At 35.0% G+C, this 11,745-nt stretch overlaps 1 pseudogene; it reads right to left on the minus strand.

Moving 5' to 3' along the window:
• Positions 1 to 562: 562 nt before the first annotated feature.
• On the minus strand, positions 563 to 10,766 carry LOC149773323 (uncharacterized; annotated as a pseudogene).
• Between the last annotated feature and the right edge of the window lie 979 nt (positions 10,767 to 11,745).

An 11,745-nucleotide genomic window follows, 5' to 3' on the forward strand; every position in this document is an offset into this window, starting at 1 on the left:
TCTTCACACCCGAATACTTTTCGGTACATTTTATTTCCATTTTGGTTCAGCTGTTATGAAAAGGTCATGGTTATAGTTTGTATGACTTCGTTTTGGTGGCCATATGTCATGGTTATAGTTTGTCTGAATTCGTTTTGGTGGCCATATGTCACAGTTCATCAGTATCAAGTATACGAATTTTAAATTAAGTTTTATGCCTTGATGTTTACAATCAAATTTCGCCAAATTCAGTTTTGCGCTTTGAGAGAGTTAGTCCATTAATGTCTTTTTTCTTCTTTTTAATAGCCACAAGTATCGAAGGAACAGTCTGAGTCGAACATCCCTTCACATACAACCGTCGAATCTCATGTTTTTCTTTCAACACATATTGCTATAGATTGTTCTGCTTTCTGCCATTCAAATTACTTCAACGCGGAAGTATTTTCAGACGCATTGCTGGGTGGAAACAGGCTTTACTGCAACAGGTTATCACATCATTTTTCAGCCAGAATAATTTGGTTGTTTTCAGTGGTGTTGTGTTGAAACACGAAGGAATGTGCAATACGAAACTCCTACTTGATAACTATTGCAGCTGTTCTAGGTAATACAATCCCATATGTGTCACTGATGGTCGATCCAGTATTGGTGTATTTCTCCAACGTCTCGAGAATCTTTTCATTGCCTTTTCATTGATGGCGTTGGTGTCTTTGCTGTTCAGATTGTACGAATACCTCTGTAAATCCAAGGTGTTGTGGTTTTAAATCAATCAATGTCACGACTAAAAGGCATAACCAGATGTGTATTCTGGACAAGATCTGCCGTAACATCAGCGTGACCAAACTTATGTAACACCGTTACGATTCCAGGAATTATATTTGTTAACAGTCGTCTAGCGTCTTTACCTGGTTCGTAGGTGGATAGGATAAATACCACAAGATTTTCTAACTCGCCACTATGCTTGTGAAATTTGAATTCAGGTACTTGTGATTGATGTGCTTGGTTACAAGCATAATCAGCCGCTTCAGTAGCAATAGTAGATGTAAGACGACGATTTTATTTAAACGCGTCTAATACCACGAGGATGTAAGCTTTTCTTGCACCTGTTGGTATTCGGATAATATGGTCACGTGCAAATTGTTGGGGGCGAGGGCATTTCGCAGAGTTTTTTCAGAGAGTAGGGAATGATGAAGGCGACTCTTGTCTGGGGAGACGTTTCGTCAAGCGCAAACTTGCTATGGTCCTGCCTATAAACACACATAGAATACCAAATGGCATCATTTGTCAAAGACGGAGGATAAACTAGCGCAGAAAGGAGCCCGCTGTATAATATAAAATGCAACGCCAGTGAGAGAAAAGCTTACTACGGATGTTCAAGCCTGAGTAATCCTACGTCATTGTTATTTGTCCATTGCATAATTCCACTAACTCCTGCGTTTGTTTTTCCTCGCTCAGTGAAATTGAAGCGATATGGTATGCAAAGTGTAATGACGAAATTTTTGCACAAGTGCAATAATGAATACTGCAGAACAGTCAGTAGTCAGTTAACAGGCAATGTTGACATGAATCAAAATATAAAACCCCGACCCGATTGTTATTTGTTTCATGGAATGATGTTCCAAATATTCACGGACTGTCATACACTTTTGCACTGAGTCAGAATGAAATCAAAACATACCCACCCCGCAACTATTCTCATTAAGCTTTTGCGGACCAAGAAAGTATGCCTCTATTATCCAAATTTTAAGTTCAGCCAAACCACAGAGAGAGAGAGAGAGAGAGAGAGAGAGAGAGAGTTGCGCAGCCTACGTGGAATCGTGCCTCGTTTATGAAATTGATCAGTTCATTCGAAAGAATCTCTTTCCCTTGATTTCATGTCTTAAAAATAATTTGTTACACTGAAATCTGTAGTAATATTGAAATATGATTGCCACAGTACTCATTAGCTTCTAGAATATAAAGAAAGCTTCCTCAAACAAATAAATTTGTCCGTCAAATAAAAAGATATCATAACATTAAGACTTTCATGGTTGGCCTAGGGACGTCACAACGCATCGCAGTGCATGGCCAAATATGTAGAAAATATGAAGGATGATGATGAGCTAGGTTCAATGGTTTGAAAAAGTAGAAAATTTTCATGTTTATTATCATGTTGTCAAACAGGAATATCTTAACATGATTTTAATCCATAGAAGAATCAGTAAATTGCACTTGATTTGATAAATGCAAACGATAATGACTCCATTCTAAATCATAGGGGTTCCTATCGTTCCTTGCAATTTACCTACAAATCATATATGTCCTATATAGTCCTATGGTATTGTCTACAAATCGTGTATGTAATACATAAACCTGTGGGAAAAAGACAATTTGTAAATTAACTGAAAGTAACAATATGAGCCCCTGTGGCCCACACCGAATCAATTTAATTCTGGCACCCTATCTCAGATCTGAATGAGTCACGTGGCTATATTTCGTAAAGGGTAAATAAGCTTCTTTTAATACAAATGTGTTCAGAACCTGTTCTCAAAAATTAAAACAAAAAAAATAATCATTTAGAAAATCACTTTTGGGATGAGTACACCCCCATAGTGGGGGAACATGGGTCATGTATTACAAAACAATCGACTAAACAAAAGACCTAATTGGTCCTGATATCTTTCATCTCACCTGTCATAAGCTCATAACCTGTCAACTTGTACGGGTTACCCGTAATTTGTACGTTTTTATTTTATTTTCGTCAGTGTACGGCCGTACAACCGTTTTTTCTTATTAAAAACAATACGTTTTGTTTTAAAAAAATATTTTAAAAAAGCGAGCACGCTCCAGAATCTTTTTTAGCTATGCACAAGCAAGGTGAGGATAACTCTAGTATGCTTTGGACAATTAGTATTAGGCCTGGAGATCAAAACGGATCTTTTTTTTTCTCCACCATACCCTGTGTGAAAGTGATAACGTCTTGCACAAAATTATTGGTTTTTATGTCAAGTAAAACCCCAAATCTTGTGTATCTGTCATTATTTTAATTTTAGCGAGCTTTTTTATGGTGAGTAAAAGCACGATGAAATATTTAAATTGCATTTTATCCCTTTATTCTGCCTGATACGCTCTCTACACATACATTTTTAGAAAGAGCAGCGATTTTAACATTTTTTAAGATATTTTGAAAATTTTAGCTCATGCGCGTTGCCTGAAATTAAGTTTTGAATTAAGTGGGTCAGATTTGTAATCCAAACGGAAGATACATTGACAGCATGACGGAAGTACAGATACTTAGTGACGTCATTCCCATGGCTCGAAAATATGTTACACTGCAAATTTATATCAACTTTTGATCAAAATCGGCACACCATATAGCAAATTCATAACTTTTCAAACACAAGATATGCAATTTTAATAAAACTGATCACCAGCTTATGAGGTATAAACTTTTGGACTGATACTTTGGCGATTTTGTAAATTTATTTTTAGATTTCACTTTTTGGACAGTTCCTTTCGTAATATCTTAACACATTAACCCCTAGCGACGACTTCACGAGGCAGGAGGTAGTAGCCTATTGCCGAGCTCTGTAACGTCATAGTCATGCATGATACACTAAAGTGGGTGGTATTATAGAAAGGTAGACAGATGTAGCTCTACAATGATACCAAATAATCTTGAATATCTAGTTGCACTATAAAATACAGATTAAAAAACCTCAATTTTTGGACCCGACTTTTTTTTACCCAAAATTCGCCCGTGGTCGGAATCCGATTTTGTGTCCGGATTTTAGACTTTTTGGTCTCGGATCTAAGGTCTCACTGGACAGTTTATCTGCTGAATTTTCATCCGACAATGACCAATTAAAGAAAAATGAGAATAATTTTACATTGAAGATACAAATAAAAACAAACTAATGATTTTTGTAGAAAGCATACATGTGAGATTTTGACTGCAGTAATCAGGTTAATTCCTGATGCAACTGGTGGTTTTTATACTGAACCAACACTGCCACCAACCCCTAAATTTTACACTCATTTTTGACAAGAAATAGCTATTTTGAATATTTTTCTGTGACAAGGCAGCTAAAAGAATCAGTATGTGCCTTATGCATGATTAAAGTTCACTAATACTATAACAAATTAGCATACTTTTCATCACCCCTCAACCATCTAGATTTTTAGATATTCACCTCTGTAGCAGATACACATAAATACGTAAGCCAAGTCGGCAGCTCATTTGCAGCCCAAGTTACGCATTTGATATCCAGTGCTCATCTAGCTGGGACAGGCAGTCACCACCAAGCCAACCTTTTTCCAAGCCTAACTCAAAGTAAATCTAAACCACATTATAGATTTAACTTATGTGTGAATTTATAAATGCTAGGCTTGTGATAATTAGGTTCATGCCTTCTACCTTAAAAATGGGGGGTGGGGGGTCAAACTACGAAACTATCCAGTGAGACCTAAGGCAAACCGGTATGAACTGCAAACAGACAGATGAGCCTTTGCAAAAAGTAGGATAAGATGGGCATTTGGAATAAAGAGTGGTCTCCATACAAAAATAATGGCTCCGTTTAGCACAAAAAAAACCTCCAACTTTTACCCTTCTACTCATGCGCGAGTCAAATAGCCAATGAAAAGCGATGTTTCTAACACAACTAGGCAGTATGTTATTGAAAGATGACCGGGGATTTGGTGTTTTCGAGTCTATTCAGAAATAGCTTTCAAAATGTGTTTCCTACTTGATTTTCAGCGAAAATTACAAAAAGCTCCAGGGGTTAATGTGTTAAGGGTTTATGGGTGAACATATAAAAATGTAATAATTAGACCATGATAAATCCAAAGAAGTTAATATTACACCTTGAAAATGTGTTTTTCAAAATACCTTGCACATAAGCTTTTTTAAATACTAATAGCGACACTTTCGATTTTGAGTTGCTCCACACATGGATCACGAAGCGCTTAAAGATGAGTCTGAGGGTTATTGCATGCTGCCTGAGGAGTATGTGCCTGCTTTAACAGACGATAACCATAAAAGGAGCTTTAGTAGCTGCTGGTTGGATATTATCAGCCAGAAAATTAGTACTGGTGGCATCCTCTTCTCAAATCTAAAAGTAGTTATTCAGCGACTACTCACCCTCAAAACTGGCTGATTCGGCCCAGGCGTATTCGGTCCAAATTACGGAAAGATTCGGACAAGATTTCTGGCTGATTCAGACCAGATGTTTGGTTGATTCGGACCATGTGAAATATCAATAAGTTTCGTCTGATATTTAAATGTGACGCCTACATTTGTTTAAGACACGTTATTTCTAATTATTTCCCAGGTACGTTGAGCAGTTCAAATATGCATTTAAGGAATCGATCATTAAATTGTATGCCGATTGTTGGGGACAAAAATCGCAAAAACATGGTCCATGCAGCAATATCTATTCATATATATTAATCTGAGTTTACTTTTATTTTTTGTCCACATATACAGATCTAGGTAGGTTTACGCCTTTGTCAGATTTATGTAGAATTTATTTATACTGTCTATTTTACTATATACTAATAGTACTACATTAAACTTATATCCTGAAGGAGAAAGTGAAGTGCTGTACAATTTTTGATTTAGTTCGATAAAATATCACACGTCAATATCATACGTTTATGTTCTTCTAATTGTGTGGATCTCGTAAGACTAATTATGTTTTAATAATATTTGTTTTAAGCAACGTCTGTTAATGTTTTTCATAATCTATTTTTAATGCTCTGCAAATTACTAACACAGAGCAAAATTAATGCAGATGATTTGTTTTCGTCTACGTATACTGGTATGAGCCTTAGTATGTTAATGCCTTTGTAAAAAGCAGATTTATGTGGAATATTTCTTTATCCTAAATAAATCATATTTACTAAAACAACGAACGCCGTAAGTGACTTTCATTAGCTGCATTTATTATGAATCATTTAACTGTATGAACATTACTGTTGAAAAAGAGCACCGCTCCGGTGGCATAGTGGTTAGAGCGTCCGCCTCGGATGCGGGAGGTCATACCAAAGACTTACAAAAATGGTACAAACAGCTGTCTCGCTTGGCGCTCAGCATTAAGAGGTTAGTGTTAGGACTGGTCGGCCTGCTGTCAGGATAATGTGACTGGGTGGGACATCATGCTATATGTCTGCGGCATGATGCCCCAGTGCTAGACATCACTATAAACTGCTACACTGCAGACATCGTAGGGATATGACTGAAAAATTGTTAAAGCTACGTTAAAAATACTAATCACACACACCGTTGAAAGTTTATGATGTACAATCGCAAAGATAAGAAGAATCGTGTTATTATTTAAATTAATTTTATTTACATATTATAACCATGGAGAACTAACATGGTCCATAAATGATGGTACATTGTTTCAGTAGCTGACTGGTGGAGATCCGTTTCTCTGCATAGGACTTCCATAGTGCCATCAACTGTCCCTGGCATTTGATATTGATAGTCTACTTACGTTGGTATATCCTTAGTTTACCCTCGGATACCATCTTAACTTGCGTATGAAGAAGGGTGGCTTCCATGTACAAAAGCAGTATCAGCAAGTAGAAAGGTAAGTTGCCTTTCTTGGCACGCCTGTTAATACGGTGGTGACACCCCTCACCATCATTGTTGGTTCTGATACTTCGACCGTAAACACTCAAAGATGTCACGTTCCATATGCTGCTGGTGATGCACTGATCATGCACGTTGTGCATGTACTTCACGAGGTCCTCTGACGCAGTTGACCTATCGCCAGTTGTCAATCATTCTGCTCGATTGACCAATCAGCGAGAGCTATACATACTTCCAGGCACTGTTTACGTCCTCCATTTCCTCCGACAAGCTGCTTCTGTCGATATCGACTCGGCTATTGTATATCAATAATTTTTTTCAGTTCTTCAGTTTAATGCTTCCAGATCATAACTATGTCGTCTAAAAATCTGAACCAAAGAGATGGATTAAACTTTTCTTTTTGAAGAAAATCCTTTTCTAATTCACACATGAAAGGGAAGATTATATAGGAGCCATAGTAATACCCATTATCTGTATGTAATTCGTATTATTAAATTGAAAATAATTATTTTCCAAGATAAATTTTTATTATTTTACAAATATCTTCGCTAGATAGTGTGCTATTATTAGAATTGTTATCAAGAAAATATTTGCACGCTTCAATACCATCTGCATGCTGAATGTTGGTATATAGTGATATTACATCTAATGATACCAGGATTGAAATTATCAGATAGCTGTGGAATAGACCTCAACTTTTTAATGAAAGTAGTTGTATCTTTAATGTATGAAGGAAGTGATTTCATTAAAGGTTGTAAAACACTATCAATAAATTTGAATAGGTTTTCAGTATACGAATTACAACCTGATATAATGGGTCGTCCTAGAAAATTTAAAGGTAAATTATGGTCAGGATTTTTATGAGTTTAGGGTAATATGTAGAATTGAGGTGTACGTATGTTAAGAGGGATAGTATCAAATTCCTCATATACGGAATTGTTATTTTTGAGGTGTACGTATGTTAAGAGGGAAAGTATAAAATTTCTCACATACGGAATTATTATTTTTATCAATCTCATTAATGCATGTTGAAATTTTTTATTTAATTTCTAATTGACGTTCAGCTTCTTTAACATAATAATCTTGATTCACAATAATAATAGTGTTTGACTTATCATCCTTTTTAATCACTATACTTTCGTCATTCATTAGATTATATACAGACTTAATTTCGTCTTTATAAATATTACTATGATATTGCTTTAATTTAGTTAATGTCTCTATTGTGATCGCGTATATATCAATATATATATATATATATATATATATATATATATATATATATATATATATATATATATATATATATATATATATGAATCATGTAAAAGATGACTTAATTCTGTTAAAGAAAGGTTATTTGGGTGATAAGTTTTGGGATGACTTCTCCAGCCAATCGGTACTTGGGGGCGAGTTCTCCATGGGGCGAGTTATCCGCATACCGACGTAACTCAGAGAAGTGCAAGCGATGGATAAATGCTCTCGCTTTCTGTCTCTGTCTCAAAGTTGTTTCATACGGCAAATATTGCTCACCAATATCGTCTGGTATATCTTTTAATGTTATCACGCCCGCCATTTTCACAGAATGTTTGTCGGAGGTTAAGAGGTTGTCAAGTCACGTGTTCGGTAGGCGGAGCGATCTACCTTCTGGCGTAAGGTCAGTTCCCTTCTACGTAGCTGGTCAAAAGCGGGAGCAATATCCTTCGCCGGAAGGAATGTTAATGCAAATAGTTTCCTGAGAAACTTGCTAACATCGTCCCTGCTGTTGTACGCCACCTGAAAGATATTAACATTAATTATATTATCTGTTTGGTTTTTTTAAAACAGAAAATAAAATAATATCTAGTCATAGCTGAACTTTATTGGCAATGTTAATTATTCCGAAATAATTTATTCATGAAATAGGGTATAACGCACCTAATATAATATAATATAATATAAGATAAGATAAGATAAGACAAAACAAGACAAAACAAGACAAGATAAGATTTATTTAACGTCGGCATGATTTATAAAACAAATTTAACACAAGCTATAATGTGCTTTATATCGACATTACGTAAAATAATGATGCGTTACAAGTAAACATGATTAGTAAGACATTACAAGACAGTACATAAATACAAACTGGACAAAACAGACACATGCATAACATAAGCATGAGCAAGCATAGCATTTTTAAAGTCATTGAGTAAAAGTGAATTTAGAATGTGGATAAATTGAAACATTTAATACAAGTTATTATTTTTAACAAGTCAGACTTAATGGTAAAGATGAATGCACAAGAACCAAATTTAGTTTCATTTTCCTTGTGAAATGTTGATTAATATTACATAATATAAAATACCGATTAATACCTGAAGTCCTTTTCTTGAACATTTCTCCACAGTGCTTTGAGTGAAGTGGAAAGTGCAGCCGTGAATGACCGGGTCATGAAATACGCTTTGTAGTCTTTTCCAGATCCCTGCCTCGAAGTCAGCAACAAAGGAGGTCACAACAGGTTCCGCTGGTAGATGTTGTAGAACAGCCTTGAATACCTATTTTTATGTATATTTGATTTAATTTATATTTGACTTAATTTATTTGTTTGTAAGTTTTAAAAAAAATTATTTATAATTTCATTACATATCAGAGTAATGTAATTTTGTTTACTAGGAATTTGATATTTTCTAGAAATTAGTTTGACCTGATTGTTAGTTGTTAACACCGAACTTTTTATCTTATGCTGACCTAGTTCCTGGCCTTGATTGAGAATCATGTGAACAAATTATTTTTTTAAATTTATTTTTAATGTGTGAATGATAATAGGGAAATCGAATCTGTACTGGACTACGTGCCATTAGACGTGTAAGATACCTTCTAAACCAATCTGGAATGTGATCACGTGACCCTCATCCGGGAATCTGTTTTGAGTCACAAGTTACTGTATAACCTTCATTTATGGAGAAATTAGGCAGTTGGGCTTTTTACACTAGAAAGTATGTGTTTTTGACCAGTTTGAGTTATATTTTAATTTTTATTTAAATTATTTGGATTCTTCAAGATAATTCTTTTTCCAGGAAATATTTGAGGGTTCATACAGAATTCTTGGACAAAGACTTTTCTATTTGGAAATTCAAACACCGTAATATTGTTTGTGAATCGGCAAAGAACTGTAAACACATTCGTCATATAAAAGGCTGCAGTATACGTCATCGCCTTCCATTTTGGATATTTCGTTGGAATTCGAACTTGAATTCATTAGAACATTTCATTACTAGGACTTCTAAAATTTAATTCGTGTATTATTCTTGGATTAATTTTTGGATTTGATTCTTAAAACCGTAAGTTCTTATTTTTTCATTTTTATATTGTTTTTCTAGGGAAATAAATTATTTGTTAAGTTTTTCAAAGCTTGTTGTTTTCACTCTTTCTTTCGTTACTGTTTGTGAGAGCCTTTACAAGTAACATAAGACTATGCATATTGAGGTAATCATGTCATTATTCACAGCCTTAATCTGATTAATCGTTTCACATATGAATTTACTTAATTTAATTATTTTATGTTTCATTTGTTGTATATAATTTGTTTATTGCACTGATACCGAAATCACACTGAAATTAAAATATTTAGTTTCTTACAGCACAGACACTTATTATCTATATTGAACTTTACTTTATGAAAGATCAAAGTGGCTCATTCATAATTCAAAACAAACATACCTTTTTGTAATTTCTTTTGCTTTTGCCAGACATCAAGATGAAACAGTGGTAACTGCTTCATGTCGTCGTTAGACTTAATGAAGGCGTGGATTGCTGATAAAATGGATCCTTGACAATCTTGAAGGTTCCATCAATGAACCACGTATTTGCCTTGGACAGCAATTCCAACTATTTCTCAGTGGCGAAGATCAGGTGTCGTCTGTTGCTCACTCTAACATCGACCCTAAAGAATATTTCGGGAATCTGTGACGCAATGAATCTTCATCCAGCTGAAAAATAAAATGCTAAATGTACATATTGAGTGATCATATATTTATTTATATATGTATTTGTTCATATTACAAAATAATAATAACTGAAACGCTTGTTACCTCAAAAGATAGGTCATGAGGATCACTTGGTCGCATTGTCTGTCGTGCTCTGTTACATATCCTGACCATTGTGGAGTATATTGGTCACGAGTGTTCTGGTTGCAAAGGGTCAGCATACTCCTGTAGAATGTCATCTACTATTGCTGGCGCCGACCCGAACATGTCACCAAATGCTAAAGTCTTCAGCTACGATAAATAATTAAGTTACAGAAATTAGTATTTTTGTATATAGAAAAGGATGCATCAAGTTGTTATCATCGTTTAAAGTACCATATATTTATAATTAATTTTAAATAACACAATTATAGTTATCGGTGAAGCACTAAATTATAATTTTACTATTATTATGTATAATAAATGTGCCAAACATACCTTCGACTTCACTTTGACCGCTACGAGAGATCCATGCATCGACTGATGCGTATGAGAATGGTGGCTGCATGTAAAAATTTCTCCTCTTTGTTACACAACCACAGGACACGTATTGGCTTTTCCGCGGACGGCGCATTGCCACTCCGTCACCCCACTCTTTAATTCCCTCTTAAATGTGAAGCTGTACCCATCGCTGGACATTAGCTTCCTCTTTTTTTTCTTTCCGTACCCTGGTCAACAACCTCAAATGTGACCCGTACTTCTAGTTCACTGGCCGTATCCGTAATGGAATCTTCCACAAGTGACCTTCAATAAAAAAAAAACGTCGTTTTATTAAATCCACATGAAAAACTTACAGTGATAAATAGTCTACTGAATAAAAGCATTCACACTTTTAATACAGCTTGTTTTATGTATAATTCCGTATAGAAAGTAATTTAAAACAGTTTGAATGAATAAGTACGAACGGGTGAAGTACTGTACGTATACGAATACAATTCTTAATATGTAGTTACTTACACTTCATCTTCTTTCACAAGTTCCCTGTGGGTACGTGTGATGTTGAATGCAATGTAACTATCAACTGTTATCGGCTCACGTGTGGGATATTAATAGTCAGAGTTGACTATATAACTTACCTTTTGATGACGCTACATTTTCCATTAAAAAGAGACCATTCAAAATATACAAAAAATATAAAACTACTTACTATTATATTAGGAAGATATTCTTATATACATGTGACTGATG

Source organism: Sinohyriopsis cumingii, unplaced genomic scaffold, assembly GCF_028554795.1.
Source record: "Sinohyriopsis cumingii isolate HCF-2022 unplaced genomic scaffold, ASM2855479v2 utg000673l, whole genome shotgun sequence".
Taxonomy (NCBI): domain Eukaryota; kingdom Metazoa; phylum Mollusca; class Bivalvia; order Unionida; family Unionidae; genus Sinohyriopsis; species Sinohyriopsis cumingii.